Consider the following 27763-nt stretch of genomic DNA (forward strand, 5'->3'; position numbering starts at 1 on the left):
TCTTTTTTTTACAGCAAAGTATAAAACCCCCCAGCAATATTAAAAAAGATGTTATGCACTGCTGCAAGCTCAGTGATTCTTATCTCTGTGTTTGTCAGGCCGTTACTTTCTATTTGGTTAAGTAAACTTTGTATTTGGTCAAGTAAACTCAGCATACCAAAACATTGCCAAACATGGTTAGAAAGTAACAGAACCCAGTCAAAAGGCATTGTTTGAAGGGAGAAATTTAGATGGATAGCAGGATACTTGCATACAACACATCAATCAATTATGCAACTATCTGCATGACTCAGTAGATGTGAAAGATTATTCTCCTTGGTAGAATCTTTTAAGCACATAAGGAATGTGCTTAAAAACATATGGAACAATAATATTTCTCAGTAACTTCCCTCTACTCTGAACTTTCTGTGTCCATTTAACAAACACAAAGGTGCTTCAGCCCTGCTACAGACAACAGGACACTCCATTAAACCTTAATCTCTCCCAGGAAATAGCAAGAGCAGAATCACAGCCTGCAGTTGTTACACCCAGGCCTCACTTCCCACACTGAGTAACTCCTGCTCTCCATGCATGAAACTTGCTAACCTGCTATGCCCAGACCTGCAAAAAGTCTCTGTTGCTTCACAGGATAATATAATCCCATAACAAATATTCCCCTTTTTTGAAACCAAGAAAAGCACAAGAGCTGCCACCCTCCAGGTGATCACCAAGCACTCAGAGCAGCATTACTGTAGGACAGTCACACAGGGGCAGATCACTGGCACAGGGGCAGATTTTCAAACTGGCCCAATATTATGACTTCAAAAGAATTTCACTCCTTTCAGGCTCATGATGAAGTGTATGAACTTTCAAGTGCTCAGCACCCAGTGAGAACAAACAGTCCTGTTTGTATCACTTGTACAGCAATTGGCCATTTCTCTGAGGACATTATCAAAAGCTGTTCCAGCTTTGTTCTTTTCAACAGCCTTGCTGCCTAATGGCACCAAACATTTCCTGCAAAATAAAGATAGGCTTACTTAGCCTTTCAAAATAATCAATTTGCAGAACTGGGGCAGGGAACATGTGGAATGTATTAACTTGTCCTGATTTTCAGGAGGAGCTGTCAGTCGGTTTGTATCAGAGTAGGCCATTCTCTTGCTGCAAAAGCTTTGCATTTCAGGAATTCAGAAACTGGCCTGGGGGAAAAAAGAAGTCCTTTCCTGCTGAACTCAGACATGAAAGGATCTGAGCTCAGAGGTGCTTTGCTTTCTAAAAAAACCCCTAAGTTCCCTGAAATGTGAGTACATTCTGATAACTTGTGCAAGTCAGAAAAGCGAGTTTCCATAGTCTGGCACTCCCCTCTATACAAAAGCTGTTTCTGTTACAATTACAGTTAAGAAACAAGAGCCAAGTCTGCTGACTGAAGCACAGTAGATGCTCCAGAAAAGACTGTTTCTGCTTAATAATCTCCTGACAAAGCCAGGGGATGCAGAGACTTGACATTGTTTACCATCATTACTCTTATTCTGTTCATCAATAAACATGAGCTCCTTTCTACAGGCAGCTGCTTCTACAGAGGCAACAAGAGCTTTAGTCATAAAACTGAATTCAACTTATGCATAAAAATGTTAAAACTTTTTCCCTCCATTTACCTTACTTTGAAAAAGTCTTTATTCCCCCACACTCTACCAAATTCAAGTACTGCTTCTTGACTTTTATTTTGGCAAACATCTTTGTAAGGATCCCTTAAACAAGGAACAGCAAAACCACAGTTGTGGAACTAAAACACGCACCAGGTAGTGACAGGGAAGCAGCAGTGCTTGCAGAGCCTGCTTCCCAGTCAGGAATTGCTGAAAAGCTATGGAATTTCAGTGGTATCCTGTTGTCATCTCATTGCAGGGGTTCCATGCTGCTGTCTCCTTATCACAAGAGTTCCATACCTTCCTGGTGTTTCTCATGGGCAGCTCCTCAGAGCACTGACTCTTTCCTCTTCACAAAGCACCCAACTGACTTTAGTTCCCTCCTCACCCACCCACCCCACTGGTTTATAGCACTCTTCTGCTCACTGGTTACACCTGTGGCCTGTTAAAGTCAGGCCTGTTCCTAATCTTTGATAATTGGCCCAGCTGCAACTCCTTAGGGGTGAGATTACTTTCTACACTATCTTTATTTTCTTACATTCTATCCCCCCACACAGTATCCAGGCACCTTTGGGTCTCCTAACCCCTAGCACTGCAAAAGCCCTGTGCAAACACACAATGCCTTCATTATTAACACATTCAGGTCCTTGGGCAGCAATCTCTCTGCAGTGGAGTGGAGTTTTAGTCTCTATAAAACTGCAAGTAATGGTAACAATTTTCAAACTCCTAGGGGTCAAATTTTAGCTTTAAATTATGCCTCTGTTAACCTTCTGTATTTTCCTGCTTTGCCACTTCTCCACTGTCTTCCCCCTACAGTCCTTTGTGGCAGCTCCTGCATTTCAGAAAACTCAGCAGAGCTGTAACTTATTCCAGTTTTAGTACTCATCCACTGCAAATACCCTCACAAGCAAACCTGGGCATGACCCTTAAAGCCATTGAGAGCAGACAGAAAATGCCAGGGTTTAATAAAGCAGCACAAGAAAGCCTACAATATGCAGGTGAGGACAGCAGCAGGAGCTGCAGCAGGCTGTGCATGAGGCAGCCCTGACACCACACTGGAAGCAGGGCTTCAGCTCACACTCAGCACAAATCACAAGCAAACTGCAGCCCATTGAGAAAATGGGCTTTGCTGCTCTGTGAGTTTACAAAAATGCAAACTACAACATTACAGCCTTGTTTTCTGGCAAACTGCACTCAGATGTTGCTCCTGTGATATCATGAGTCTCCATGGAAACCTTAAATAACTGTTGGCCTGAAATAGGTTCTGTCATCCCAGATCAACTCAAAAGTAGTCCAGCAGAAGATCTTATATCTCATTTTTTCGGCTGTACGTTCTTACCAGCACAGCTGAAGAGTTACAATTCCTGCAGCCACTCTGAAATAGAGCTTTCATTCCTAACAATCAGAACATACATAAAGTGAACTATTTTTCCAGCTGAGGCTGAGATACAGAGATTCAAAGATTACCTACTTCTAGAGTAAGATATAGACTTGAAAAAACCCCCAAATGATGTGTCTATATGGAATTTTACAAGATGATTAAAGCTAGGAGAGCAGGCTCCTAAAATACCTCCAGATCTCTGCACAGCATTATCCCTTACAAGAAGGGAGCAGGGCAAAGCCAAGAGATTTTTCTGAAGGTATTGATTAAAATTTTCTTTTGAGAAAAAGGGTCTATTTTAAATGTCTGTTTCAAGTGGAGTGCAACCAGATGGGTCATGTTGGGTTTTTCTTTCTCCTTCTCCACACCAGCAAGCCACTCTCTGTGATTATTGTCCCCAGCACAGGGTCAGGAAAGTTGCTCAGAGATGTTCTACCCAGCTAACAGGTCCTCTGCAAACAAGTTTTGTGCTGAGTTGAACTCAGAGATTCACTAAATGTCAGGAAAGCTGTTTGCTTGGCAAGAAGCCCTGTGCACAAATTGGTTCTACAAGGAAAACATGCTGCCTGGCTGTCTGCAAATGCAGAATATGTTACACAGACATACAAATAATCTGGCTTCTCATAGACCAAAACTAAGAAAGTAATCTGGAAATAGGGAATTTGAGACTTGCACAGTTGTGTCACACTGCATTAAAACTGGCATTATTGAATATAATTTGGTCATTGCTATGAATTTCTAGAGCTAATTAGCAAATTGCTGTATAAATTTTTCTGAGATACAAGAAATAAAGAAGCAAAAGAAAACAATGTGGGGGGGAATTAAAATAGTACATGAAGATTTGTATTTATTAATTTTCAACAGTATTGAAAAGAGTTGCCTCCACCTACAGCTTCAAGAATTTAAGATATTTCCAGAAAAATAAAAGAGAAGAAAAGGAAAAAAAAAATCTTCAATTCCTCAGGTCTGATCTTCCCAACTTTAACTCTTGCATGTCATTCTATGATCACAGTTTATCTGTATTCTGGCAGAAACCTTCTTTTATTCTTTTATTGTGTATTTGTCCACTTTCAAAGCTAATAAAGTCCTGGGGTTCTCTGTATGGCTGGGTTATTTTGGCTACTGCTGTCATATGGTAGAACAGAAATTTCTTAGCATGGGGTTGCTGACAGTCTCACCAGCTTCAGTAACACTGCTGATGGCAAATATCACCCAGGTACACTGTTGAGTCTGGGGTTTTTGTTTGATTTCTTGTTTTACCTCAGCAGCATACAGATGTGTGCTAGGCAGAACTGGCTGAGGAATTACTGATACCATCTACACTGAATTTAGGAGTTCATTTGTTAATGAGTAAGCTGCTAAGTGAAACTCCAGAGGTCTACAGTGCAGAGAAGTCCCCATCAGTTCCTAGGGGGATAGAAATACCCCTGGTCTGGGCCCTTCAGGCACTATCTGATGTGCTCAAAGTCAACACTGATTTGGACCCTTCTCCAAGCACCAGGCAGGATTAACAAGGCAGCTGTGCGAGTTTAAGAAGCTTTCACCAAGGTGGCATCCTGGTTACTGAAGTGCTGGGAAAGAGAGGGTTGATGACTGACCTCAAACCCACCTGAACCCAAAGCCTGAGAGGTGCCAGCCTAACAGGCACGTGGCACAGCAGGCTCTCACCTGTCCCTCCCTGTGGGGAACAAAACACACTCCCTGTGCTTGTGCTCACTGTTTATTACAGGGAGAGAGCCCAGCATGCCAACAAGCAGAGCCTGTCTGATACAACAAGAGGGGAAGCCAATGCTTGACATCTTTAGCCCCCCTGTGAGCCCCTTGTAGCCTGGTGTGTGCTGTGCCTGCTCTCACTGGCTGACAATGGAACAGCACCTGCAGTCAGGATTACTGCCTCAGAAGGAGGGCAAGCAACAAACAGTGGGTTTTAACTCTTGAAGAAGCAGTCAAAGACTCTTCCAGCAATGGCAGCCACGAGGTGAGCCCAGGGGACCAGACCTGACCAGACCAAGCGTGTAACTACACTGTTGTCAGAATATTCTTCTGCAGTTTGCTTCTCAGGAGCTTGGAGCCATAAGCAGCATTTTGGTGTTTAATGCTTTTCTTGGTGTGGTTTCATTGTATCATCAATTATGTTAAATTCATAAGAACAAGCTCTAAATAACAGGAAACCAAGCTGACAGATAGCTAATCTAATGTGCTAACCCTGACTAAAATTCCACCCCTGGAAGCCAGGCAGGGGAGTCCAAGGAGAGACAGCAGGATTGCTGCCCACGCCTGTCTCTGTGCATTTCCTTCCAGGTCTCCACTTTTATGATGGCCTCAGAACTATGGAATCACAGTGCAACATGAGAACACAAAACCTTTAAACCACACAAGAATGACTCAGTAAATTAGCTTAGAGCTAAAGCAATAAATTGCTGCTTGTGGGAGATTTTTCTCCCCAATTCTGAAAGTCTGGCTCACCTTCCTTTTCTCTGGCTCCTGCCTCTGAGAGCAAGTTATGAAGCCCTAATAATCCTGCTGCTTGCATGAAGGGGAAATTGCTTGGTTCTTTCTCCCAAAGAGGTTTTTATGAAACATTCAGACTTCACCAGCTCAGAAAACAGAATACAAAACACTGCCTGTAGCAGAGAACATCAAGGTATAAAATACTTGAAGAACAAAATGAAAAGGCAAGTAATTTCTTTTTTTTTAACTGTTAGGTTTCACAAAGGGGGTCCTCAAGGTTTTGTAGAAGACAGGATGTCCTGGTTGCTTCTGTTATTCATCTTCTCCACAATAAAGTGTCTCCTCTGGTCTTAGAACAATTAACTCTAACAAATAGAAGCAGCAGGGACAAAAAGGAAAGAAATAAAGAAATCCACAAAAGACAGCTGAACTTCCAAGCATTTATGGAACAGACTGAGGACCAAAAGAGGCAACATCTGACAAAGGTGACATATTATCCTTGAGAAGCAAAAGCTCAGGCTGTACGATCAGCCTGACGTTGCAAAGCAGCTCCCACTGAAGCTCCAGCAAGTATCAAAACAAGGAGTTTATTAATTGCTGTAAAGTCACTGTGTCATTTTATTATACAAAAAGCACCAGACACAGCAGCAGCTGAAATGTTTTAAATGAAGCCCAAATTTTTTAGGAATTGCTTTTTGAATATGAGCTCTCATTCCCAGTATTTCCAGCAAGTTCCTGTGCTAAACAATCTCATCCACTGTGCAACCTTGTGCACATTAATTAAAATAACAAAGTTCTCCAAAACCTGTTATTTCAAGGACCTCTGTTGTCATCTCATTGCAAAGTTCCATACCTTCTTGGTGATTTCTCATGGGCATCTCCTCACAGCACTGACTCCTCCTTCCTCACAGCACAGCCAAAACCCCCAGCCCTCTCCTCAGCCAGCTAACCCACTCTTTTGTAGCACTCTTCTTCATATTGGGCACAGCTGTGGCCTGTTAAGGGCAGGCCCGTTCCTGCTCTTTGGGGATTGGTACAGCTCCAACTCCTCAGCTGTGAGATTACCTTCTGCACTATCTTTGTTTCCTTACATTCTATCCCCCCACAACCTCAAGAGCAGCTTTTACTTTCAGGACTGCTGTGAGAAAAACTGGACTCTAAGAGAGGATCAAACAAGCTTCCAAGCCATATATAAAATATGGAAAGTCAGCAAGGCCATCACAAGGTTTAACTACAGAAAGCAAATGCAGCTGATGAAGATGAGCCTTGATGGGTCACAGAATCTTGTTACAGGTCAAACAGTGAGCTCCAGTGCTGAAGTCTGGATTGGTTTAAAATTCATGTTTATCTATACTTCTTAAAGAACACCTTAAAACTAAGTCCAAACACAAGCTAATAATTTTTGGCATTTTGAAGCTTCAATAACTGGAGACTCATTTTCTTTTAGGATACACACACACACACACAAGCATCCATGAGCACCAAACCACCACGGCAGCTCTGTAACACTGCAAATGCTTTGTGAACTCCAGGACAGCCTGGATATTATTGTTCTGTCATAGCCAAATGCTTCATTATCCACTTGGTTTCTGAGCAGCATATATTCTCCTTGGCCTCATATGAATGCCAGAAATTACTTGTATTGCTGTTTGTCAGTTGCCATGCTATTGTCAACTATTTCACCCTTTGGGAATACAAAATCCACCCACAATTTCTCAAGTTTGCATTAGTAAGTTCTGCCCAGAACTAGCTTTATTTTCAGGAAAACAGTAATATTTTTCAAGTATTCTAATCCCTGGTTATAACTAGCAACAAACAGATTCAGTTTAGGGATAATCAGTGCCACTTGAATGACAAGCCAAGACACAGCAATATCTCTAAGTATATCTATATATATCTGGTATATCCATGGAGAATATGGAGCTGAGGATGTGAGATGAGACAGTGGGAGTTGTCTGGCCTGGAGCTAAACCCATCTGATGGGTGACAAAGACAACTCCAGGTAACCCCTGTACAAGGCAGTACTCCCTCCTCCCTCACTGCTTTCTATGTGAAGAATTTTCTGGATAGCACAGACTGCAGAGAAAAAGACTGAAACATTCTCAGCTGTCCTCTGAGACTCCCTGGGGTCATCCAGAGCCCCTGGTGACACTGGCCCAGGAGATGACAGCTTTTAGGCAGACTGGGCACTCAGCAGCGATTGTCACAGCTCATCACTGAACCTCACCCTCATTTCCCAGGAGAATTCAGCAGATTAGAGACCCACAATACACAGAGAGCCATTAAGGAGCAAGACATCCAGAACTGTACCAGGAGTTGTTTATGGGAATAGTTCCTTTACACTGGGCTTGAAAAATTGGATTTTCTGGAAAATGAAAAACAAGTACTTCTAAGTGTGGGCCACTGACTCCAGTATTTGTTATGAGCCTGAAGGCTTTGCAGCAGTTTCATCAGTTGCCAGTGCTGTGTGACACTCATCCATGGCAACAGAGTTCAGAATTCAGTCATGAAGAAGTCTCCCATTTAGTAAGAACAAGGACTAGATGGAGCATTTTGCTGATCTTTTTGTGGGCCTGGCTTTGCCATGACAATTCCTGAGGCTGGCATGGACCAAACCAGAGCTAGCCAAGTCCAAAAGGCTTTGCTAAGGTGCACTTTGGGAAGTCCTAGAGCTGCCTAGGCAGCCTTGCTGTACAGAAGCAGTTTGTAAATGCTACCCCCAGAGTTCCTCCTCACAAGCTGGTCATTTATATACCACCACCCCTGACTGTTCCCTGAGCAGGCTCTGATTCTGGAGTAATGCCCCTATCTCCAAATTCCCCAAACACCAGTTTCCCAGCAGCAACAACCCGTACTCCCCACTGTTCCCCAAGCTTTCACATCAGTTATAAAGGTGTTTCTTTTTGGTCCTGGCTGTCTTAAGCCATCGGATCAGGTAACAAGGACTTCAGTGGCACTCCCTGACCTCCCCTCCAACATCAGCAAGTTGTTCCTGTCTCTGCATCAGACAGGATACTCCAGCAGTGACTACACCACAGTACAAAAATTGTGTCTTTCCCTTTGTTCTGAAGGACAAAACTGGCTCCTGATGGGGTTCACAGCCTGACATTTCCACAGAAAGCAGCGCAAACGGTGCTAGGCTGACATTATAAATCACTGCAACCCAATACTGCTGTGAAACACATGAGCCCTACAAACTACATGCTGAAGTCTCTTTGATACTCCTGAAAGCTTTCAGCATACTAAGTACAGGATCATATATGAAGTGATATCCCCATATACATGTGTGTGCACACAGTTGGTCACAACAGTGGACTGAGAGTTCAAAGTGATGCATTGAGAGAGGGACAGGCTCCATCAGCAGCACATTTGCAAATGCCACTCAGCTGTGATTTCTAGTTTAGGAGTGAGTAACTTACATAGGCGTTCTGGGCTGGGCAGATAATCAGTGGTCTAATTGGACTGCTGTGCTGGGAAGCTCTTCCTTCTGTGAAGCAACAAAACAAGATGGTCAGTCTGAGACCTGGTGTCATCTGCTAGATCTCACTACTGCAAAAACACCCCTCCCACGGCCCACAGAAGTGCAGCATCCTGACAAACACTGCAGAACAGATTTGGTTCTGCCCTGCTAAATCCTTCCTGGGAAATGCTCTGCACACAGAAGGATGGGCTGTGGCTGGGAGTGCTGGAAGCTCTGGATGAAGCATCCCATTCCCCACTGCAGCACGCCAGGACAGCTTTTAACATTCATAAAGCATCCTGAATGATTAATAATCATCACAAAGGAGCAGCTGAACAGTGCTGCCACATTTATCTCTTCCCAGAATAAATGCTAGCTGATTTTAATTGTGTTTCGTGTCTTCCTTAGACGAGCAACATAAACTTGGGAAGACTTCACTCCAGGATGAGTAACAGACAAGCTCCAGTAGCAAGGGAGTGCTATCCCAGGAATACAGCATGACAGCTACAAAACACAAGGCCAGTGATGCCCCTGCACATCCATTCCTAAGGTTTCTAAACATCCCACCTGCCCTGGGACCAGGCTGCACCCTGCTGCAGGCTCAGATGTTTAGCATGGACATGTGAGTACCAGTGCCAGGCCGCTCTGCCTGGCATTGTACCAAAACACAGCCAAAGTCATTCCATACCCCAAAGAGAGCTCATGGGAACTGCTGCCAGAGATTCCACATCCCAAAGAGCTCATGGGAGCTGCTGCCAGAGATTCCACATCCCAAAGAGCTCATGGGAGCTGCTGCCAGAGATTCCACATCCCAAAGAGCTCATGGGAGCTGCTGCCAGAGATTCCACATCCCCAAGAGGTCATGGGAGCTGCTGCCAGAGATACACACTGCTGAACTGTGGGCTTCCTGAAAGCACTGAGGGAACACTTTCTGCACTTGCTTATAGAAAATGGACTCTACATGAGGCACTGAAGAAGGATAACGAGGCAGCTCATCAGGTGCCATCTTTTGCTGCAAGAGGCCACAAAAAGAGTATAAAGGTCTTGAGTGGAGAATGGGAAAAATGAACAAAGAGTTGGGCCCTGGACTGGTCAGGGGTGAGAGTATGTTACTTATTAGCAAGAGAAACAGGAGCAAGGGCAGCAGGAATCACGGTGTAGAGCCCTGAAGTACAAAAGGAAAGCTGATGTTTGATGTACAAGGAGCCAGGAGAGACAGAGGCTAAAACCCATGAAACTATTTCAACTTGGTGAAGTAAGACTGTAATTAACAAGGCAAGTTTGCTACAGTCAGAAGAACATAATTAGATCTGTGCACAGATAAGAAGACTTTTCCAGCAGATGTTCCCCATCTGCCTTGCAATCCCCTCACACAGCAGTCTTCAGCCTGCAACCCAAAGAGAGCTGAGTAACGAAGAAGATTGTCACTCGGTGTTGGGGATGCTCACAGCACTCACAGCAAATCACAGACAAGAGGAAAGCAGCAGAGAAGTTTGGGGGAGACCAAGGAGGACAAAGAGGGTACTGAAGTCCAAGAGTGCACAAAAGGTGAAAACAGCTGTTTGCTGTGTGTGTTTAGGAGAAAACTGGAGATTAAATATCACCAAGTGCACCAACAGTAGATGGAGCTGTGAGATAAGAGGAAAAAAATAACCTTCAAAGGGCTAATTCAAATAGCAATTCTGAAAATGAAGGCATAAGAGCCTTTCTTCACCCACCAGAGCTGAGTCTGGAGGAGTATGACAGCCATACCCTGGCAGCAGAAGGAGCTGCACCACCTCGTCACTCTTTTCCCTGCCCTTAGCTAAGACAGCACTGCCCACACTGGCACAGGTGAAATCCCTGCCAGCTCCCTGCCAGCCATCTGCCAAGGCCAGCCAAGCACTAGGCACAGGCAAACCCAAGCTGATCTAACAATCTCATCCAGGGGTTACTCCCATTCCCCACACTTTGCATTCTGCTTTACATTCTAACACCACCTGCCTTTTTTTAACAGAAGCACAGACAAAAACTGCATACTGTTTTCTGAGCTATTTTTTTAAAATAGAATTAGTTATCAGAAGCCTGTTGATCTCTGTGAGATAAGGGCTAAGGAACACTAGTGATGTATAAAAAGATCTGCAGAGACAACTGGCATCACTCATTGCCATAAGGAACTCTGTAAAAGGACTTCATCAACACAAGCCCTACCTCATATCCACATTCCAAACAAAGCTGGACAACTCTAGTAACTCCAGGTGGAACTATGAATTTGACTTGAAACTTTTCTGTAAACAGGAAAAAACCAAACTCTGGTCCTGCACAAAAAGGATGCCTGCATTAGGCAACATGCAGTGAGCCTGTCAAGCATCAGAACAGCTTCATCTGTCAGGGATCTAAGAACTGCTCTAGGACAGGCTTGGACACCTCATTCTTCTGTGAACATCCTCTGAAGAAGCAAGTGCAGCCTTTTATGAAATTAAGGCACAAAAATGGAATAGCTTCTAGCCTTGCTCACTGAAGAAAGATCCCAGTCACATTCCTGTGAGAACAAGCAACAAAAGGGACATTTCATATAAACTTTAATTCTTTTTCCCTCCCACAACTTCACAAGTCATCTCCAGTCACCTTTTTACAAGGAAAGAACTGGAAGCTCCAACGCAACGCTGCAAATCTTTCTGGAGCAAGACCACACACACGATAAGTTACATTATCAGAGCTATTTTTCAGAGACCTGGAAAAGAGCCTATGTCCAAAAGTTTAATGGCTGGTCTCAGCAGTCAGCCTGATAAAAGATACCATCTGCTTTTACCAGTCTTGCTTCTTGACTTAGGGGGAAAAAGGGGGAAAATAAAAGGAATATTTTATATCTAAGCAGCTGATTGGCAACATTTACTAACAATTCACAAGAGGTGGCACTGAGGCCTAACTCCGTCACATGGTGCTAACTGGAGTCCAGGGCCTCCTTAAGCTATCAAATGGATGGTCAGATGGGAATCTTGTGCATACTTACAGGATAATACATGGAAGTATAGGATTAATTTTATCAACAATAACAGGCTGGAAGCCCAGGGTGAGTTTCAGTTTGCAGCCACAGAAATGAGTGTACAGACACACAGCTGGCCTGCTGCACATCAGGCAATCCATTTCTCTCAGTTTTGTGAAGCTGAGCTTTAAACCATGTTGTGTAATTTATAAATCACCACACTGAAACCTGCTGATGCCAGGACTCAACTAATTTCCAGACACAGTGGAAACCACAGAATGGTTCTGGGGCCCTTCAGACTATTAAGATATATGCTAATTAGTTGCTACTTGATAGTAACATATAGCTAGATCAAAACTACATCATGGAAGAGCTGTTGCTATAACATCTAGCTATATGTTATTTGTTATTTAAAACAATTTTACATATTATTACTTTGTTATTTAATACTTATTGCTATTTAAAACAATTTTACAGATTATCTTTTTCAAATCAGCATCACAGCAAAGCCACAAATGGCACCAACAATCATGTTGATGACGGGGGAAAAAACCAAACTAGGGAAAAAAGAGCCAAACTACCAGTGTCAGCCAGTGTGGCAGCTGAGCAGGAGAGGGGATGAGGCAGCACAAGACCCATCCCCAGTCCCAGCTGAGCCTGCCCTGCTGGGCACAGAACAAACCCCCTCTCACCACTGCAGTACCAGGGACAACACCCACACAGCCCTGCTTTGATTCTACCTGTCCACCTCTGACCCAAAGCTGAACCAAGCTGAAGACCCACCATGAGCAGAGGCAGAGCTGCCCCTGAGATGTCCTGCCCCAGCACAGCCCCTGCTCTGTGCAGTGACCTGGGGCCTGGGCAGCAGAGGGACACAACCACCAAGGGGCTCTGCACACACAGCTGCCACCTGCATGGCACTGCCACCTGCATGGCACCGCACTGCCCTGCCAGGAAAAGGCACCCCCAGGGAGGGGACAGCAAACATTTTCTGTTTGTTCTAAAAACTCAAACACTCAATTGCTATAAGAGAACACAATAAAAATATAATGGAGCAGGATTCAGATCTAGCTACTGCCAAAGCCAAGAATACAGAATATCTCAGGTGCCCAGCATGGGTAGTCAGCTGTACAGTATGCTAAAAGCTGAAATGTTTTATTCTTGCTGTAGCAAAATAGTATTTGTGACTGGAAGCTCTGCAGTAGCAAACCAGGCAGAGCAGTCGTTTCTGCCTTAATACAAGGACTGCTAGACCATTTGGAAGATAAATAAGAAGGCCAGCATTCACCTGGGGATACAGCAAACAGGGAGAGGGAAGAGCAGTACTGTGGTTCTTTTCTTGGAGAGTTGTCTTGGTAGTGCCTCTGGCCAAATCACGTGGATCAATTTGTCCTGATTCTGGCAGCAGGAAGAAGACATGTTCTTAGAGACATTCCTAAAAATCCCACAGCAAAAGAGTAGGGGAAGTGGGGGGTTTGTCCATCCAAGAGCAAACACCGGCATTAGGGCCTTCAAACCATCTACACGGCTCACACAAGGAATGCAGAAATTACACAGGGACTACAATTTAAGCTGACCACTGCAATTTCCCAGTGGCAAACACATTTTACAATGTCTTTATTTTATTTTAACAGGGAAAAAAACCCAACCAAAGCCTGCCTCTTTCCATCTTTTTTTATGGGTTCAGTGGTGAGGGTTAAGGTTTGGATTGACAAGCAGAAACATGAGCACAGCTGAGGGAATAGCAAACTTAGAAAGCTACAAAAACTCCATACAGAGTATACATACGCAGAGCAATACAGCAGGGACCTGCATCCTCACACTTCTATTTCTATTTCATGCAATTTGTCTTTGTCTCCACTGCTGCCTTATGTGTGCTTTAATTGCACCATGCTAACAAGCAGCTGACATTTGATGTGTAGGAACAAGGGATTAATGCTTTAAGGGATGTAAAGGCTGTGATTTCAAGCTGCTTTTGTGAGGAACATTGCTGTCCAGAGGGCTGTAAGGGGACCAGTAAAAGCCATGTCCAAATGATGTGGGGAAGAGGGTATTCCAAATTTTGAGATTCTGTATCTGGTAAGATTTTGATTGTGTGTTGAAATGACAGAGTTACACATCACTCCTCTTTTCCACATCACTCAATCTTTGATATTATTTCCTCTGTTCAAGCTGGAATATTAAAGGAAGATTTCCAAACCCACAAAGCCATTTCATGAAGGGAAAAAAAAAAAAAATCAATATATACCCCAGCTGCAAAGACGTGCAGAATGCTCTAACAGAAGCCCGTGGTTGCTACAGAAAACAAACAAAAACTTTCTGCAAAACAGGCTGTGGCAGGAACAGGGGGAAAAACATAAGAAAATGCTTTGGTCACAGCAGTAACTGCCTCATGCACACTGGTAGCACCCCCTGTTTGCTTCTGAGGCATCCCTGGCTCCTTCCCTGGAACTCAGGAGGGATAAAAACCTTCCAGTGCAGAGCAGGAGCACTGCAATCACTGCAGCAAAACAACCAGCCCAAAGAGGGGACTGAAAGTGGCCTGTGCCTGCCTTCTCCACACTCAGGAGGCGCCAGCCCTTCCCCATGGCTGCCAAGCACAGCAGGGCTCAGGGATCTCCCTCCCAGAGCTGGGAAACTGGGAAAAAGCAACACACACAGGGACCCAGCTGTGAGCTCCAAAGGTGGGGAATAAATACATGGAGCAGAAGCCAACTGCTAAACCCCAGCCAGTCTGCAAGCAGGGAAAATGGGACAGAAAGAGGAGAGAGAAATTGATTGATCCTTGGTGAGGGCTGCACGCTCTGAGCAGCACAGTTCTGTGAAGGATGGCAAAGAAGAAATAACAAGGAGAAATACCAGGTGATGACTGCAAAAACTTCCATCTTGTGTTCTTAAGGATTAAACCTGAAACCTGACAATGGTGGCCCCAGCATGGCAATAGAAAAATCAGTGAAGTTTTTTTGCTGGGGACAGTTTGACAGTATAAAAAGGTTGTGACAACATAATAAAGTCAAGGCAAAATAATATTCTCAATAAAATAAGTAGCATATTTTACATTTAGTGTCTCTAATTTCCTTTTTCTTCATAAAACTCTGATCAAAACAGATTTTCTCCTCTATATCCTTTCCCACCACTGATATAAATGAAAATAAGAACAGAGTGACTCTCATTACAATGGATTTGAAGCACAATAAAGGATTTTGGAGGGTTGCATGTGTTCATTTTTGTCCTTTAAAACCACTTGGGTGATGATTTATTGAAGTCAACTTGATGTTTGTTGCTGGCCCAGTGCTGAAGGGTCAGCAGTGCTAGGAGAATCCACACTTGTGCATGTACAGGCACGTAGTGCTGTCCTATTTATATTTTTTTAACTCTCTTGGTCCCAAATGCATCTGTAGCAACACAGGACTCATGGAGCTCACTAAACTTACTGCTGTTTCCCATTTTAAAAAGCATTCCTGTTGGAGCTCATACATGATAGATGAGCTTTGAATATTTTCACATCATTTGAATGGTAATGATTTCAGCACTGGAAACTTTTTATCCAGAGAAAAGTTCATGAACACACACAAATATTCATGATCTCACCATGGTCAAGTGATCCTGGTTAGAGCTGAATAAAAACATATACAGACATTTAACACAGGACTGAAGAAAAGAAATTCCAATCTTAAAAGTATCGAGTTAAGTATTTCCAAAAATAATGCTACAATATTCCAAAACTATGATGACATGTTCAGTTTGATGTATTTAGAGATGGAGTAGATAATAATATTAAATAAACAAAGAGGAATAATGTATAAAGGAAATATTCAAACTTGCAGAGACAAGCACATACCTTCATCCAAGTGGTTGGACTATATGAGTAAACAGTTGAGATTTGGATTTCATTTAATAGGACAGTTTTGGCAAAGATTTTAATGCACCACCTAAATCTTCTACTCAATTTCAGTGCATAATTAAGTCTCACTCAAATTGTATGCCAACCCATCAGGTTATTTGGTAATATATCATATTTTGTAATATATCATTTTGTAATGCTTTCTAATAAAATGTCACATAAAACTTCATGGATAATTCTTTTTTACAGTGATTTTCTGTGAAGTTTATAATAATAATTTTTAAAAAGGGTAGGTTGTCAACTATTTCTTTCTAACAGACACTGGAAAAAGAAAAATAAAAAAGGATCATTCCAGAGCATCCTGCATTGAAATTATGTTGTCAGTTCAGTGTGTTCTCAAAACAAAGCCTTATACAAGAATTTCACTGAGGACTTCTAGCAAGACCACTTGGAGGTGGTGTAAAGTTGCACCCCAATACAGAAATCTTGATCTTTTCACCTTGCACATATTTAATCCTGTGATTGTGCTCACTTCAGTGAGGCTTGCCATGGAAAAACTGTAAGGAAGTTGTAAGGAAAAATTGTATACTTTTCAAAGTAAATTTGCTATCATTCTGATGAAAAAAAATTCTCCACTTGAAACAGCTCGACAGCAACAATTTGGGGTTTTATTTTACTTATAAAAATACAGGCAATAGTGTGCATGGGCACTTTATAACCTCCTTGAAACCCAAATCTCCTAGAGCTATGAATAAATTCCTTCCACAAGAAAGATGGGTCTCTTCAGACATTCTTAGAATTCCCCATGATCATTACTGAACAGAGGGACTATTCATGGTGATCTTATCACTCACTCCCACATATCAGACCCAGTCCAAAGTGTGCTGCAGTGCAGGCAGGTGGAATGCAAGTGATTGCATCTGGCCTGCCCTGGGCCCTGATCAGAGCTGCTGGAATGAGCTCAGGGAGAGCACATGAGAGAATTCCCAGCTCTGCTCTGCTGTGCTTCCAGAGCATCACAAAGCCAGTTGCATCAGTTTGCTTGCTCCAAGCCATCCAAACCTCTCTCTGCTCTCCTATGTATGCCAAAAATGAAGAATACAGCACAAGAAAGCACTGAATTCATATTTGTCACTGTCTGCAACAGATGGATGGTGAGAGCTTAAAAACCACAGCTGAGCTGCAGCTTTTTAGGACTGAGCTCTGAGCTTCTCGTGGCCATGCTGAACAGGAAACAGTCAATACTTGTTCACTCTCTGCTTTCCCCCAGACTCCCCAAGACTCCAGTAACAACTTGCATTCCTGCTTTTTCCAGGCTGAGATTTCTCCCAAGATTACCAATTTTTTGGAAGAATAGTCCTTATGCATCAGGCAATGAGTATGATTTTGAAATTGATGTGAATTCTATCACTAACTTAGGAAGAACTAGGATTTAATCCAAAGAATGCAACCATATGCTATTTAACATTATCTGTAATGTAAACTGTGATGTGAAACACAGCCTGACTGTTGAAAGAACCAGAAAATTGTCTAGAAGCTTTCTGGTTCACCATATTTCCTAAATTTGTCTGCTATAAACTCCAGCTCAGTTTTTGTCAATTCTCTACAAAAGACCATTTTTATTTTAAAAAAACCCATACAATTAAAAGGCATGAAAGTCTCATAAGTTACTTTGCCACACAAACCCAGGAACATTCCTATGTATAAATTTTCCCCAGTAGTGCATCTGGCTGATGTCAGGTTATCAAAATGATTGACTTGATGAAGTCTGGAAATAGGAGTGACAGGAAATTATAAGAAGAATGGATTTTTGACACTTTAAAGACAGAGCTTTCTGGCTAAAGCATCTGAGCATACTGATCCACCTGCAAAGAGGCAGCGAGCACAACTCTCCCTCCTACCCTGGGGAAAGATGCTTTGAAAGAGGAGAAAAGGGAACTGCCCCCAGGACTGGACCTGAGAATCCCACACCAGACATCCAGGGCTTCCTGGCCAGCACCAGACCTCACCTAGGCAGCTGAGAATGGCCAATGTGATTAGCACAGAGCAGATTTAATCCCAGAGCTTTCCCTGGCTGCACAGTGGAGCCTGTCTGGATTTACAGACTCCATGGGATTGCCTTCCCTACACCACGCACATAAATGGCCATTTACAGTGCAGGTTCCCCACACAGGAGCTCCCCACTCCTAGAGGGATACCTCTCCCCAGTCACACAAATCTCTGGGGTTGGCTTCCAGGAAATTTTGAACAAGGAATTTTGAAGAGGGGATGCTTTACCAGATTCTGTCACAGCTACGTGCTTTGGATGTAAAGTTTCTGTTCTTGGCGTTTATTAAAAGGTTCTTCAACACCTCATAACTTTTCTGTAGGTATTTGGACCACTCTGCTCATTTTAAGAGCACTGTGAGCCACTGGAACAAGTAGCCCAGGGAAGCTGGGGCTGCCCCATCCCTGGAAGAGTTTAAGACCAGGTTGGATTGAGCTCTGATCAAGTTGGTCTAGTGGAAGGTTCCCTGTCCATGGCAGAGGGGGTGGGAATCTTTAAGGTCCCTTCCCACCCAGGCCACTCTATGATTCATTTAACTCTATAGGGTAAATTAAAAAAAAAAGGTATAATTTCATTACATTGATTGGACAGCATTTCTGAGAGTCTGTGCAGTTTTATGTGCCTTTTTTTTCAGCAGTGAAGAGTAAGAATTTACAGAAAACAAGCCTCTTAAATCCTTCAGTATTCCAATTTTCTACACTGTAACAGGCTGTGGCATAAGTCTGTGGCAAAGAAAGCCAACAAACCCTCTGCCAAAAAGTCAGAACCTGTTACATGCATAATCAATTAAAAAGATAATGCAAGCTATTATCTGACACGTAAGACATCCTCCAAGTGCACTTCTGAATTAGAACAGTGCTTTATATGAATCTCTGTATGTTAGGCTAGTTTTGCCTTTATTTGTGTATGTGTACCCATCTTATTTGCAGTGCTACAAAACAGAACTGAATAAACAAATGGTTCATAACTGATGAACACGACTCGACTGGTGAAGGGTTTATTTCATTTATGTTTCCAAAGGAAAATGTCTCACTCGTGCCCCAGCTGTATTAACCATAATTTAACATAAATCATGCAGGCAGCCTCTAAGTCAACGAACCAAGATCATGATTTAACCCTTCTCCCTTAACTAGAAAGGCTGTTAATTCAGGAGGATATCACTGACTTAGAATCTGATGCATTTCAAATAAAACAATAACAGTCCCATCATTATAGCTTCAATCTATCCAGCTGCTGGCTGATTTTTATGATTTTATTAAATTTTTTTCCAGTGTCTTGTGCTGTGCCTGCATGCTACTGTGTGAGTGGAAGAAAATTCCACTGTCACTCCCATAAATGTTTTCCAGTTAAAAATAAATCAGACAAATAAATAACAAAAATAAAAGTGACCAAGAGTGCAGCTTCACATAGCGAAAGTGCTCATAAAGGATGTGCTGATAGGTCCTAAGTGACTGAATGCAGAAAGGAGACCTTAAAAATAATGTTAACCACTGTGAAGGTAAAAACCTGTATTTCACTAGGAGTTTTCTTTTCTGCTGTTTCAATTTCAGCTCATTGATGCTAGACCAGGAGTGCTGGAAACAACCTTATACCCTTTGAGATACCTTAGATATTCTGAAGGATGCAAAAAGAGTCTGATAACAAGGGAAGTGTCGTAAATGTTAAAATACTTCTTCAAAGAAGGTAAATATCTTTTTGCTGCTTTCATTTCTCAAATATTATAGTTTTTTCCACCTTGAGGCCTGACCTGCAGTGGAAGATTGATTTACCTTAGCTGTATCAGTTTTGCATCATTGAGATACAAAGAACATATCCTGTTGTAGAGCAGATAAATCAATGTTTACTAAGATGGCTGCTTTCACCCTTGGGCTTGCACTGGTTCAATTGCATTAGCCAGTAAAATAAATAAACATGTTCCAATATTAACTGGCAAAATCAGAATCAACGCACTTTGAATTCAGGTGAGAGTCGACTCCTAACTACCAAAACCTACAGAAACCAAATTTGAAAGAATATTTCTTACCCAAACAAGCCTTGAGCTGCACAAAGCACTGTATTGAACCATTAATGATATCAATTAGTGCTTGGCTAAGTAAAGGTTTGCTGGTGTGTTCACTCAGTGTTGAGGCACTCCAAGCCCAGCTCCTGCAGGATGGACACCATCACCCACAGCAAGGGCAGGCTCTGATGGTGCTGCTCTCTCTCCCTTCCTGGGAAAGCAGCTCCTCCTGCTGAGGACACAGCTGTATCTGTACATTAATGATATCAATTAGTGCTTGGCTAAGTAAAGGTTTGCTGGTGTGTTCACTCAGTGTTGAGGCACTCCAAACCCAGCTCCTGTGGGATGGACACGATCACCCACACCAAGGGCAGGCTCTGATGGTGCTGCTCTCTCTCTCTCTCTCTCTCTCCCTTCCTGGGATAGCAGCTCCTCCTGCTGAGGACACAGCTGATCACCTGGGCTGCTGGGCACCAGAGGGTCATGGAGCCAGAGGGCTTTGTCCTGAGCAGAGAGGAAGGGGAGATATCCATTGCTCCTGGCCTCCCAGAGATCTCACCCTTCCAGCCTGCAGCACCTCGAGCTCTCACCAAGAACTCCAGCTGTGCATCCAGAGCCAGCCCCTGCTCTGCCTGGGAATGAGCCTTGGACACAGAGGGCATTGCTCATCCATGGCACCCACCCTCCTGGCATGCTGCTGGCCCTGGCTGCACACCTGGGAAATGACTGCAAGCACCTGCCATTCTACCACACTAACCCTCTCTACATCTCTGCGCTCATTTTTAAGCAAGCCAGTTGTGCTTTAACCAGGCAGAGTCTCTGCACTTAAGACAGGCTAAGCCATGCCTAAAATCTGCAAGCAAAGTGCTACATTCAAGACAGATAAACAAGTGATAACTACTGCCATAAATCACAGCATAGTATGAGTAAATACCTGTGACTGCATCCTCCCAACATCATCGTGACACTGGATCGTCACTGCCTGTTGCTCCTGAACGCCACCTAACCTAGAAACCAAATTATCCACTGCCTCTGCAGTTGTTTCCATTTTGCTGATCCAAGGGGAAAAAAAAATAGAAAACAGAAGAAGAAAACATCCAGCCAAAATATGACAAAGATAAGTTACTTGCCTTCTAATTTTGCCAAAATCTTCTAGGAAATGAAATCAGAATTCCCTGGTGCTGCATTGCGAGCGGAAATGCCACGCTCCGAGAGCACTAAATGAATGTTGCACTGCAGCTGAGCAGGACAATAAAAGCATTGTGACAAATGGCCTCAGTGCCCCACCACACTGACTCTTCTCCAGTTATCCTTAAAAGCAGAGACAAGCCACAAGGAATAATAATATTAATTCTGCTTGACATACATTTCCTACCAGACAACAGACTACTGTGGAAGAACGCCTGGTGACAGATTTTATAGACAAACACAAACCAGCCCTGCCCAGCAGACCACCCAGATCACTGAACATGATTCTATTGCTCCCTGAAAACACTTGCAGATCAGATCCATTCTGGAAGCAAAATTAATACGGTTTAAATTCTGGACAGTAAATAATCCTAATCCCAGTCATCACATAATGGGCCAAATCTATAAAATTCTGTTTGCCTAGGGCATGAACTGGGCCTTGTGCTGCTGTTAAAAGTAAGGACAAGCATGCACAAACACTCAGTGCTCATCTGCGTGCACTGTGAGTGGGACTGCACCCAGCATTCCTGTTCCTTGCTTTGTTTTTTGCTGCAACCACCCAGTACTGGCAGCAGACCCCAATGCAGCACCAGCCACAGCTTCCATCATGCAGGTCCAGTCACCCCCTGTGTTTACCACAGAGATGGAGCAAAATGGCCTTAAAAGTCACCAGCAGCTCCACCTCTCCCTCTGGCAGCAGCAGTACTTGAATATGCCAAATGGAGAAAAAGAAAATCCACAGGAAGCAGCAGAAAGTTGATTAATTTTTAACTTGTTGAGGTTTCTTTTGTCTTTGAGAAATAGAAAATAGTTTCCCACTTCTGCTGTAAACGTAGCATTGTTTTCAAATTATCTGCAAACACAGTCTAATCAATTTTTCTCCTTATGTGGATATATCCTGGAGCAATGCACACATTCCCAAATCTCAAGATCCCTAACACAATAAGGCATGAGAGCACTCAGAAGAATATCCCAGTACAAGAAAATAAACATTTCTTTTTACTAATCTTAAAATATCATATCCACAAATGATGCTTTTTAGGGATGGAACGTACAGAAAAGCTTCTTACAAAACATTTAGTTTCATATTTATGAGAATTAATTCTGAAAAGCTCAGCTGATAAGCTCCTGTTAATTATAATGCTTTCTGTGCACGCCTTTCATCTGAGGTTCTGGAAGCACATGGAAAATCTTAATTAGGTCTCAAAACACGACTGTGAGGAAGGCAGAGTCTCCTTGCACAGAAGACAAGGCACAGAGAGCTGATGTGGTTTGCCAAGGGTCACCCAAGCGCCCTGGTGCTGAAGGGCAGTGGGCAGGCAGCAGCAGAGGGGCTCCCACCCAGGCCACAGCTCAGCACCACCCCAACACTCACTCCTGTCCCTGACAGAGGATCTGCACTCACACACGGCACAGCAGCCACTCAGGCTCAAGAGCTTTCCCCAAGGAAGGTGCTCTTCCAGCTGGGGGCAGTTGTGGGAATCGCTCTTCTTCAAACCCAACTGCTCCACACAGACACAACTGCTCATTAAAGCCAAAGCAAACTCTGGCTGCTATAATTAAATGTTGTGCCTGGAAGGCTGGAATATCCTATAGTATCAAAGGTTTCAAATCTCATTTTCAGCCCTGCCTGATTACTTAAACCACTACTATAAAGCTATCATGGATAAAATCTCACCTGAAGCTGATTAAATCTCTACTGATGTAATGGAAGAGTACAAGAACAATTGATTTACATTTTTCTGTGAATATTTATTTACCTCTACTGCAGCTTTGGGTTCTGCACTGGAGCATTTTGCTTGCCAACTTCCTGTAACTTACACCCAAAACTTCAATCTCCCTCTGCCAATTGTCTGCTTCAACAAATCATAAACATTGAATATGCTTTCATTTGCCTAAAATGAAGGCAGCAATTCAATCTGAATGGATTCATGATAGCTGCAGTACAAAAGTGAGGTGAGAAGACGACTAAGTTGCAAAAGAAAAGCTCTATCTCATAAAAAACCACCAGAAATAAGGCCAAACATGACTGATTTTTTAAATTGCCAGCTAAAACATATTCAGCTTTATACACAAACTTGTATTCATGTGTCCAACAGGACAGCAGATGAATACACACTGTGCAATCACTGTGTGCCCACAAGCAGAATCAGATCCACTCAGACACCCCAAAACCTCCCCTTTTCAGGGGTGATGAGCACACACAGCACAAAACCCTTGTGCTCACCAAGAGCAGGCTCTGGTGACAGCACAGCTGGGATGGAGCCTCTCCTGAAATGCTGATATTCACCAGGGATCCTGACTGACAGCTCGGCCCTGGAGCTGAGGGGGGGCTGAAAATCAGCTTCCCACTGTCAGATTGTACTCAGCCGGCTTTAACCTTTACCTAAACCCAAACAAACGGGGAGTAACCCCTGTCAGTGAGGCATGCTGCTGAAACCAGGGTACCCAGGATACCCCTCACTCATTAGGCTGAGACAAGTTCAATTTCTGAGCAGGGAACAGACCACTAAGAAATGATTCCACCTCCTTTCACATTTGGTCATAATTTCAGCTACTTCTTTAATCACTCCTTGACAATACAAGATACATTTTTATTCATTTTAGGTATCATTCTGCTGCTCCACACTAGTCATTAATTTGAAGCTCTTACATTTGGAACCATCATTTACTGCTCAAACAGTACTTGGTGACATGCAGAGACTAAAGAGTTGTCAAACAGAATGACACACAGTTTTTAAAAGTTAGCAAAGCATAAAAGCTTTAAGATTTAGAAAACCCAAACAACCAGCCTTGCAAATAGTATTTGAAAGGTGTAAATGTGGGCGTAGTCAGCACTACCAGAAAAAAAGAAATACAAACCTTGAATGAAAACAAACTTTCAATACAGGCCTTCAATAAGCCTGATGTGCAGTGCTTCTACTGATAAAAGGCTGAAGCAGCCCCTTTGGCACATAATAAAAGCTGAGTTAAAATGTTTCTCACACAGGCCCCGTTGAGATGAAAACCCTGAGGAGAAAGCCAAGCCCTGGCTCCAAACTGAACCAAATAAAACCGAGGTCACCCCAGTACTTTCACAGACCAAGAAATCTGCAGTTGTGACACCACCATCTCTCTGCTACTACAGAGAAAGGGCCACTGCCAGCCCCCCAAAATAACTGCAGTCCAGATTATACTTCCCTTGAAATTAGTTAGGGATGTCTCCATTTACTGTTGTGCTCAGAGATAAGCACCACTGAAAAACAACCACAATTGAATATGTGAGTGTGTGTTGGCCCCAAAGGACGCTGCAAATTGGAGGGAAAAAAAGAATTCCAGTCTTCTAGCCCTCAGGCATGGGAACAGCTCTCATGAGACTATCTGGACACATAATTCAAAACTCACTCAGTGCTTGGAAAACATACAGAACACAAATACCCTGAGCCCACTGGCACAGCCAGTCAGAGCCCCCTTGTTTACAGCTATTCAGATTGCAAGGAAGCTGAAGATGGGCTGCATTAATTTTATATCATGTCTTTTAATTAAATCTTTCTGGCTACTCAGAACCCAATTTTGTCTTCATGAGTCTTTAGTAGATGGCTGTAAATAGAACATGGATTCATTTCCATATAAAGAGATCCGAATATACTACCCTTCACTAATGGGAAAAACCAGGAAGCCCCATGTTAACTAACAACTCATCTTTCACAAACTTGACACACACATTTTAGCAGAACAGAGTGTCAGTAACAGCTGGAAAAGCAACACCTTGAGAAGAACTTCTGCTCCTGCTCTGTAACCATGGAAGAGTCCAAGAGAAAACTGAACTGGCAAAACAGAACCTGAGATAAGGGAAGAGTTTGGAGGCTTGGGAGCTTTGTTGTTGTTTTTACAGGGGATTTCAAGCTTCATGGTTTCACTTCATCACTGCAATAAGAGGATTTTGTCTCAGGTCTTCATTTCCAATTCAAGTTGTACATTGGACTTGTATCTCTCAAAGAATTATGCACACCCTGGGCCATGTTAGGCTGCAAATCCAGTGGCTTGTCTGTGCTCAGGTTACTCCTTCTGTCACAGGCAAGTTATCACCATTCCTAATATACTGATGATACTCATTTTCTTTAATAAGAACAAATTCTAGCAGTGAAGTGCAAAAGCACAAAGATGCCACTGGCCTTAGAAGGCAAAATAGCAAGAGATAATTCTATTCACCTTTCATAGCATATTCAAGTTAACATTTAAACTAAAAAGCAAAAAGGTTTAAATATACTCTTTTCTAAAAGTATTCTACACAACAAAAAAGGGAAGGCTGGTTTCATTTCCAGGCATTGCCTGTTAATGGGCTGAGAACTAAATACCTATTGTGAAATTCCAGCAACTACGTGACTCAACTGTTAAAATGATTGCAACACCATTCAATAATTTGATTGTCTGTAGTGAGAACTGTTAGATATGTGATGGTCCAGAAAATATGGGACTCGTTTGACCAGGCACCAGGAAGCTTCCCAAAATCTCACCAATTACTTATGAGGGAAGAGCCAAGAATTAAGAAATTCTGACAAATCTCACATCTCAACTTCTAAAGCCCAAGATATAGAAGTATTATAATTCTGGTGCCAAGCCATTTCAGCAGGAACACAAAAAAAAACAATGCTTGGGGTTTATTCTCATATAGTAGCAAGGAAAAAAAAAGGAGTATTAATTTTTTTAAGGAACAAATTTTTTTAACAGGCAATCAAGCAAAAGCCAGTCTTAGGTAAATTATCTTGTGTAAGGAATCAGTACAAGCAGTTAACTCCTACAGAGCATGAACTGTGTGTGTAACACCACAAGGACTCCTAGTGTGCCTCGAGTATTCAGCAGCAGCTGTGGGGGGAGCAAAGTGTTGGCTATCCCCTGTGTCTGGCCAAAATGATAGTCCTTGCATCAATGACTTGAAACACTTCAAGAATTTTATCCCTTCATGAAAAGCAAACCTGCTCATTCGAGAGAAGAAATAAAAAGAAAAAAAGATGAAGAGAAAGGATTTAAACCAGTTTGCAATCTGCTACTTGCGGTGCTCATTTAAGACAGGTTCAGAAAAGGCAATTTCCATCATTAACAAACAAAGCTTTGGTAAAATCTGGTAGGTAATCCTCCTTTGATAATTGTCAGTGAAGGCTGTTCCTGACTTTTCCATACACAAAACTAACAGGGAATCACAAAGCCCATCCTGCCCCCTGTGACATCCTACACATAGGCCAAGGTCTAGAGCTGCTGCTGGTGCTACAGCCTGATGTGAAAATGGAAGCTGGCAGCTCAGCCCTCTGCAGCCACCCGGGCTCCCCTGCTGCAGGCACTGTGCCAGCCAGGGGCAGGAGCCAGGCTCTCTGCTAGGGCTGTGGCAGTGCATGCCTGTGGAGCAGGAAATCTGGAAGTGGAGGGTAAAAGCACCTAGGGTGCACAGGAAAAGGCGTGTGTGGGGAGGTGAAGGAGGCAGGGAGCACAAAGAGAAGGGGGTACCTCAGGGTGGAGCTCATGGAGGGTGGGGAGGATAAAGAACGTGTAGCTATGGGAACATGGTGCAAAACCGAAAGTTAAAGAGAGCAGGGGAGACATGACCTGTTCAGGAGTCAGGTGATGCACACGCAGAGTGGAAGGGTGGAACAGCCAGTTTCCAAAATCAGCATGGGTAAGCAACAGGCACAGCCAGGACCATGAGGATCCCAGCAGCAGAGCTGCTCACTCCCTCACCTCTGGTGTGCAATAGCAGACCTGCTCTGTAAAGCCAGCTGTCATCTCAGAGAGAGGGAACGATTCACTGGAGCACAGCAGTGTGCAGCAGAGCCACTCCAGAGCACGGGGCCCAGGCACAGAGCTCCCACTGCTCCCAGCTCTGCACCCTGCCCAGCAGAGGGGAGGGCTCACCTGACAGGAGAAGCATCACAACAGGGACAAGGCATGGGTGAGTATGAGCCTTCCCTTGCACTTCCAAGCACATGGGAAATGCCCTGCCAAACTCTTCCTGTCTTCACTTGGCATGGCAGAGCAAGCAGTCCAGGATACATCCCTGTTTCTACCAGCAAGCTGTCACAACTTCCAGCAAAGTCCTGGATCTCTTATTGTGTGTCCATGTCACCCCACTGGCATTTTGTTCTTACACACTCCAATGCACTTTCATTCTCTGCCACATCTTTTTCACTCTTCACTCCTCAAAACAACAATATTGATCACACTACCTTCAAAAGTTAATAAATTGCTGAAAAACAGCAGCCAGCACTAACTGAGCTAAATTCACTTTCTCTTTGCATAGCTTCCTTGCTCAATCTTTTCTAACTTTGACACAGATTATTAATTGGGCTGGTTTAAATTTTTCCACTCAAAACTGAGATTTTTAAGAAAAACATGCATTTGATTACATTAAATTTTGCCTGACCCCCAATCTCTTCAGTGATTCAGTTTTTGAGCTGTCATCATCAGACTGATATTATCACTCCACCTTCTTCTCTGAAAGGAAACGGAGTTGTGCTGAACTGTAGTTTCACACATTTCTGGGTGAGGCCTCTGCTTCTTGTGCCTATCTGCTCAGCACCTCAAACGCTGCATCCTTCCATCCATGTGAAAGGTTTCCTCAAGTCTATCACCACAGCTGTTTTCCAGTCCACCCTACTGAGACACTCTCCAAAAATGGATGTGCATAAAAGTAATACAAAATGCTATAAATTACACTAAACCAGAAACCACCAGCTTCACTAGTCCTCACGTTGTTTCCTAACAACCAAAGGCAAATGCTTAAGGAAATCTGTCAAATGTTTTATTTCCCCAAAAAAGCAAAACACCAGGTCCTATTG

At 43.2% G+C, this 27763-nt stretch overlaps 1 protein-coding gene across 10 annotated transcripts in view; it reads right to left on the minus strand.

The window, feature by feature from the left end:
• Positions 1–27763, minus strand: part of PLCB4 (phospholipase C beta 4) — a 178212-nt gene that overhangs the window by 103040 nt on the left and 47409 nt on the right. For 7 of the 10 annotated variants that reach the window (XM_071439500.1, XM_071439323.1, XM_071439408.1 and 4 more), the window contains one exon: positions 8871–8938. The exons of the other annotated variants lie outside the window; for them this stretch is intronic. The gene's annotated coding sequence lies outside the window, so the exon portion shown is untranslated. The remainder of the gene's footprint in view (positions 1–8870; positions 8939–27763) is intronic. 10 annotated transcript variants of the gene reach the window in all.

Source organism: Agelaius tricolor, unplaced genomic scaffold (genome assembly GCF_023055355.1).
Source record: "Agelaius tricolor isolate 1412-34295 unplaced genomic scaffold, bAgeTri1.0.p SCAF_1, whole genome shotgun sequence".
In the NCBI taxonomy this organism is placed as follows: Eukaryota; Metazoa; Chordata; class Aves; order Passeriformes; family Icteridae; genus Agelaius; species Agelaius tricolor.